The sequence below is a fragment of the Manacus vitellinus genome, unplaced genomic scaffold (assembly GCF_001715985.3).
Source record: "Manacus vitellinus isolate BGI_N305 unplaced genomic scaffold, ASM171598v3 scaffold_87_pilon, whole genome shotgun sequence".
Lineage (NCBI taxonomy): Eukaryota > Metazoa > Chordata > Aves > Passeriformes > Pipridae > Manacus > Manacus vitellinus.
Genome location: NW_021940854.1, coordinates 1,580,519 through 1,587,377, shown reverse-complemented (window position 1 = coordinate 1,587,377; position 6,859 = coordinate 1,580,519). Strand labels below are relative to the sequence as shown.

The following is a 6,859-nucleotide window of genomic DNA, read 5'->3' as shown; positions in this document are numbered from 1 at the left end:
TATTTGGGCTGTTTTCACCTGCATCCAGGGACTTTTCTCCAGCCAAACCCACTCCACATCCAGTCCTTAAGTGGAGCCCCGAGACACGTTTCACAGCACCGAAAAAATCACCCTCAGCTCCCAAAAATAAAAATCACCAAGTCAATACAAATTAAGCAGGAAAGAAGAGCCCGTCTGTTCCCATTCTTTAAAGCAGCTTTCCAGGCAATTCTTCTCCCATCTCCCACAGAAAATTAATAAGAATTCTGCTCCGATGTTCCAGAGGCTTTTGCTTCGGCGGAGTCTTTGAGGCGGAAGGAGGACGGAATGTTTAATTAGTTCCCTCCAGCCCGTCCTGCTCCCACAGCGGGGGGATTGTGGTGCCTTTGGGGGCCCGGGGGCTGGTCAGACACGTTCCCGGGGAAGGAGGGTGGGATGTGGGAATGGGGGGCTGCTTTAATCCAGCTGGGAAGGGGCTGGAGCAGCTGAGGGAGCTGGGGGGGCTCAGCCTGGAGAAAAGGAGGCTCAGGGGGGACCTTCTGGCTCTGCAACCCCCTGACAGGAGGGAGGAGCTGCCAGGGAACAAGGGACAGGAGGAGAGGGAACGGCCTCCAGCTGTGCCAGGGGAGGCTCAGGTTGGATATTGGGGAAATTCCTCCCTGGAAAGGGTTGGTCAAACATTGGAACTGCCCAGGGAGGTTTGGAGTGCCCAGCCCTGGAGGTGCCCAGGGAAGGCCTGGCCGTGGCACTCGGTGCTCAGGTGGGGATGGGGCACAGGGTGGGCACAGGATGGGCTGGGAGGGCTTTTCTGTGACACCCCCCGCTAATCAACCCGCACTAATGAATGGTATGCAAATGAGGTGCCAACCCCGGGCTGCTCCGGGGAGCTCAGCAGCTCCCAGACAGAGCTCACAGGCATCTGCATTCCCACACAGGCTGGCAGGGGGTTACTTTAAACCTTGCAGGATCCTTTTTCTCTCCTCCTTTTCCCATTTTTGTGGTTTTTCCCCACCCCTGGAGGTGTCACTCTCATCCCAACATCTTCCCACCCCTCCCCTCGTGCCCATCTGTGCCCTCACCAGCTTCTCTGCAAAAAAAAACCCCAACAAAAACCCCCAAACCCCTGGATCCTGGAGAAGCAGGAGCCTCGGAAGGAAAGGGAGCAGGAGATAAATGGATGTGTCCATATGGAGAAAGGCAAATAGACAGGGAAGATAAGGAGAGTCTGGAATCAAATTAAGAAATTCCTCACATATGTTTGGTTCCATCAGGGCCTCCATTATGCAGCCCGTGTCTCCTGCCATAAATAAAGCCCCTGTTTGCCAAAAAGGACAACAATAATATTGCACTAATATCGTTGCAGCCTGTAAATAAACACGGGGGGGGGGAGATGCCACAGATAATCTGGAGGTCACTTCCCAGCTGGCATCTCCTCCTTTCATGAGGAGAGGGAGAGGGGGCCAGCAGCAGCTCTCTGTCATTTTAATATTTATCAGCGCAGCTCTAATTAAATACCTGCTTTTGGCCGTGGCTGAGAGGGAAGTAAATCAACATAATCCCACTGACACCGCTGGAAATGCGATGATCACTTAGTTCCACCCACCCATCCATCCATCCACCCATCCACCCATCCACCCATCCACCCATCCAGGTCCCTGCAGTTCCTCTCCAGCCACGGAGTTGTGGCAAAACCTTGACAACCCCGTGTATTTTCGCCCGTGCATATGTGTTTATCCCTGTTTAGCTCTATTTATGCACACACATCCTTGCATGTATAATTTCTCCCCCCCCACCCCACCCCCACCCCTCTTTAAAATATTAAAATAAATTACATCTTTTGCGCCCAACGCAGAACATTAATTCTGTTTCCAGGAGATTTGTCAAATCAGTGGTCTGTGTTTGCATAACAAGCTCTTCGGTTACGCCGCGCTGAATATAAATTACCCCCGTTTGTCAGGCTCCAGATCAGAATCCTTGGGGCTGGAGCAGGAGCTCTCCTATTGATTAAGACGTGCTCTATGTGCAGGTCTCACACCCCAGAGCCACGGGAGCAGCTTCCAAATTAAAAAAAAAATAAAAAAGGGGGGGCCAAAAGGACCCTGGGCCCCCCCAAATCCTTGACACAGGGGGCTGGTTTTCCCTGCTGTTGGGGTGGTGGGGATGCTCCAGCCCTGAATCCTGCTGAGATGCCTCCAATTCAGTGGATTTGGGCTCATCCTGTTATCCCACACGTGAGAATTAAACACCCAACCCCCAGCCTGGATCTCCTCCTTCCCAAAGCTCCACTTCCCTGCCGTGCCTGGGGTTTATCCGGGGGGATAAATCCCCTCCTCAGCACAGGCACCGCTCAGTGCCTCTGTTTTAAGGAGATAAAACCCTCTGCACAGTCAGGGCTCTACCTCTGGATTCCCTCATCCTGTTTTCCAGCACTCCCAGGGCTGGTTACTCTCCGGTTTATCCGATTTTACCCCAATTCAGGATCACAAAGTGACCTGGTTGGGCTGGCACCCGAAATCAGGAGGTCAAATCCCTGCCCTGCTCCGGGTGTCCCGAGTCCCAGCAGTGACAGTCACTTTTATTTCTGGGAAAAGGGGATGTTTTAATGGGGGAAAAAAACCAGGCATAAAGCGCCAGAGAGGGAATTCCTGCGGGATGGAGACGCTTCTTCCTGCTCAAGTTGTCTCATTTCCTTCCCATCAGCTCCAAAATAATTCCTCCTTCCCCCTCCTGCCCGTACAACAAGAAACTGGGAGGGTGGGGAAGGGGTTTCCCAGAGAAGCCGTGGCTGCCCCATCCCTGGAAGTGTCCAAGGCCAGGTTGGAGTGTCCGAGGCCAGGTTGGAGTGTCCAAGGTGTCCCTGCCCGTGGCAGGGGGTGCAATGAGATGATTTTAAGGTCCCTCCCAGTCCAAACCGTCCTGGAATTCCACGATTCATCCTCAGCTCCAGCCACTCCATTCCCTCTGCCCAGCCCACGACTTCCCAGGAGCGGTGGCACAGTTATTTCAGGGATGGTGGGGAGGTGCCAGGGGACACAAAGCAGGGTGGGCACCCGGGTGGCTCCGGTGGCAACAAAAAAAATCACCTTTACTCTTAAAAACCGGAGTGTCTCTCCCCCCCCCAGGCCTCGTCCTGCTGCAGTTTCCAGGAGGCTGCCAAGGAAAAAAAAAAAAGGGTCATTTCTGGCTGTATTTTTAGCACCCCTGGCACCTGCCCATGAGGAAGGAAGGTGAGATCTGCCAGCTCGGCTCATGCCAGGCTGTGGAGCAGCAGCAGATGGGGCTGGTTCCTGGCTGCTGACAGGGATGTGAAGAGAAGCTTAATTTAAAGCTCATTTCGGGAGGGCCTGAGTGCTTCTCTCTCTCTCTCTCTCTCTCTCCCCGTGCCAGTCGTGTTTTGCCTCGGTTTTCACAGAGGCACTGGGGGGGAACCAGCCACACTTTAATTGTATTTCTTTAATTTTCCCAGCCAGGAGCCTCGAGGCAGAGCCACATGAAAGGGAATTAGGATTCGGGGACAATTCCTCTTTTTGTTTACCTGTTTAAAGTGCGTTCCCTCGGTGCTGCTCCGAGAGAAAGGCAGGGGAAAAAAAACGCTGCAAAAGGGGTTTTAAAGTCTCCCACCATGGCTGTGCAGAGACAGGGCGGTGTCCTGGGGTCCCTCCTGACACACAGATGGGTTTTTTTGGGGGGGGAAAGGAGCTCTGGGAGTCCTGGAGGTGAAATATTGAAGGGAAATCAAAGAAGCCTCAGATAACAGAGAGCATCCCTGAGCATTCCCTGCGAATTATCCACCAGGAGACACCCTGAGGAGCAATCCTTCCTCCAGGAACATCTCCCAGGCCGTAAATACTTGCAGGGGAAACGCAGGACGAGACATGATGTGTGAAAGATTGAGGAGAAGATCCGTTGTGCCACAGCCTGGCAATCCTGTCGGGGGGGATTTATGGCCTCGACACATCCCCCGTTCAAAGAGGTGCTGCTGCCTGAGGGAAGGGCTTCAATCCATCTCGGATCTGGAGCAAACTGTCAGTGTCATGGTTTGCCTGTTTAAAGGGGGGGGATTGGGATCGAGCCTTTGGGCCATTTATAACAAAAAAAATCATGAACTGAGGTGTGGGAAAGCCTCGTGGTGGCAGCTGGGTTAATCCACCTGGATCCTTCCCCCAGCGCTTCGGGGGTGCAGGTTGGGAGCGTGGGAAGATGCCTGGAAGATGCCTGGAAGATGCCTGGAAGATGCCTGGAAGGAGGGAATGGTGGGGTGACAGTGATGGTGCCTTTCCCCTGGGAATCCTGAGAATCCCCTCCCGCGCTCCCACATCCACGTCTGCGTGTCCTCTTGAGCGTTCTTGCTTTAACCCAGCCCAAATCCCCCCTTTTTTTCCAGCTCCTGGGCCTTTCTGCTCCATTAAACCTTCCCCATGTGGCTGAACTCGCCATGGAGCGGGAATTGGGATGTAAAAACCCGGGAGTGGGATCAACCTGCCAGCCCTGGGCTCACAGGCAGCCCCACCCAGCACTTCACGTTTTAACCAGGGCTGGATCCCTGTTTGATACTCCCCTAAAAAGGCTAAAAACAAACCCCAGAGCGAAGGCCAGGCCTTTCCCCATGTGGCTGAACTCGCCATGGAGCGGGAATTGGGATGTAAAAACCTGGGAGTGGGATCAACCTGCCAGCCCTGGGCTCACAGGCAGCCCCACCCAGCACTTCACGTTTTAATCAGGGCTGGATCCCTGTTTGACATTCCCCTAAAAAGGCTAAAAACAAACCCCAGAGCGAAGGCCAGGCCTTTCCTTGCCTTCCCCCTCGTTCCAGCAGGGATGGTGGAGGGGTTTGGGAGCCTGGCAGCTCCTTCTGGGATGTGCATCCTCCCCCAGCCTCCACCCAGCGGGAAAAGGGGGTCACCCGGCCCTGGTGGGATGTGAGGGCAGCTGGGACTCCCTGGGATTGCTGCTCCAGGAATTCCTGAATTCCTGGGAGCTCCCCAGCTGATTTTTGCAGCGTGGTGGTGGCGGCACAGCCTTTGTCTGCCTTTGGCAGGAGCTCAGGGGTTGGGAGGATTGGGGCCGTGCTGGCATCCAGGGATCCTGGCCAGGGTGGGAAAGGTGCTGGGCAGAGATCCCAGGCAGCCCTGGCCACCCGGGAATCCCATAAAAACCAGGAGAGCAGAGAAATCGAGGTGGGGGGGGATGTGGAGAAGGCCAGGAGGGTGTTTTCCATGCTCGTCCCCGTGGGATGGGAGCAGCAGCACCGCTCCAGGCCCCCCTTTCCTTGAGCTGCTGGGACATCCTGCACCCCCCAGGCTGGGCATCCCATGGGTACATCCCCCCTTCCCAGCTTCTCCTTCCTCCCCAGGAGGGCTCAGGGGGGCTGGAGAGGGGATGTGGGAGGAGGAGGGTTCTGAACCACTTGGCAAAGTCCCACTCAGGGCTCTGGGTCTAAAATCAATGGATGTGACCCAGAATCCTCTCCTGGAGAGAGAGAGATGGGGGGGAAAAGCAGGAAAACAATGGTCACATCCCCCCTTCCCAGAGTCCAGAGAGGCCTCCAGGGCCGGGCAGTTCCATGCACGGGAAATGAGGCGGAGACTGGGCACATCCACAGGGAAAACGGGATAAAAGTGACCTTCCCAAACCCACTGTGGGATTCTGGGGCTGCTCCCACCCAAAAAAAATCCCGGGGGTCAGACTCAGGGAGGTCCAACCTGCTCTTCCCAAGCAGGCAGGGTGGGAATCCCCCCCGTGGATTAGGGGTGGCACCCCTGGAATGCTGCTGCGTCCACCTGCCTGACTTTGGGGTCAGAGCATTCCCACAGCATCCCGTGCCCACCCCGGGGAATCAGGGCCCCCCCGCTGGTTTTGCACCTGATTTTGGAAATCCTCTCCCTCCGGGAGTGAGGCTGAAGGTCTGNTCCCTCCGGGAGTGAGGCTGAAGGTCTGTGCTGTGCTTCACCCCCCCTCCCACCATCCGGATCAAAGCCACCCCCCACCCTCCCCGCTCCTTATTCCCGGCATTCCCCGCTCTCCTTCAAAGGGCTCCCGGAGCGGGAGGACGTGGCACAGCTGTGCCAGGCTTTGGGAACAGCTGCACTGCACCACAGACACCCACACGGGGCTCCTCCCGCCTGGAATAATCCGAATTTTATGGGAAAGCAAAGGGAACTCACGGGGACAAGGGATGGGGGAGGAGGAGGAGGGACAGCGAGGTCCCCTCTCCCTGTGCCACCGAGTGCCCACTGGCCCCACTGGTCCCTCTCCATCGGTCCTGGATGCCCCATCCCCACCCTCTTCTGACCAGAATTCCAGCCTGGTGCCTCATCCAGGGAATGGGGTGCAGGAGTTGCCATCCCGGGATGGTTTTGTGGGATGTGCCGGGAGGTGCTGGCCGATCCCGGTGTCCCAGAACCCGCCACGCTCCCGGTGCTCCTCCTCGGGATGCTCCAAGGGTCACCTCCAGGGGACAACGGGCAAAAGAAGAGGATGAGGGCCGAGAATCTTCCCTGGGAAGGACGGATGGGCCAGAGCTCCGAGGGTTGGATGGGAGCCGGCGGGAGCAGCGAGAGCTGGAGGTGTTCAGAGGAGCAGCTGCTGCTCCAGGGAGCTCAAAATTATGGGAAAAAATGGGTTTTCCTCCCCAGCCCAACCCATTCCAGGGCAGTTGTGCCCCGGGAACCTGCGCTGAGCTTCCCCCTCCTTCATCCCGGTGACATTTGCATGGAAATGGGATTGAAAAACGAGTTTGGGGGGAACAGATTCCCACCTGTTCCTGCTGCTGGATGACCTGAGGGGATCCTGGGCTCTGGGATGAGCTGCACCCACGTGGATTGGGATGGGTGATGGGTTGGGATGGGTGATGGAGGGATGGGGGATGGATTGGGATGGG

At 56.3% G+C, this 6,859-nt stretch overlaps 1 protein-coding gene across 1 annotated transcript in view; it reads left to right on the top strand.

Annotated features, from left to right (window-relative positions):
• LOC103763242 (GDNF family receptor alpha-2) overlaps positions 1-6,859 on the top strand; it is a 216,808-nt gene that overhangs the window by 87,520 nt on the left and 122,429 nt on the right.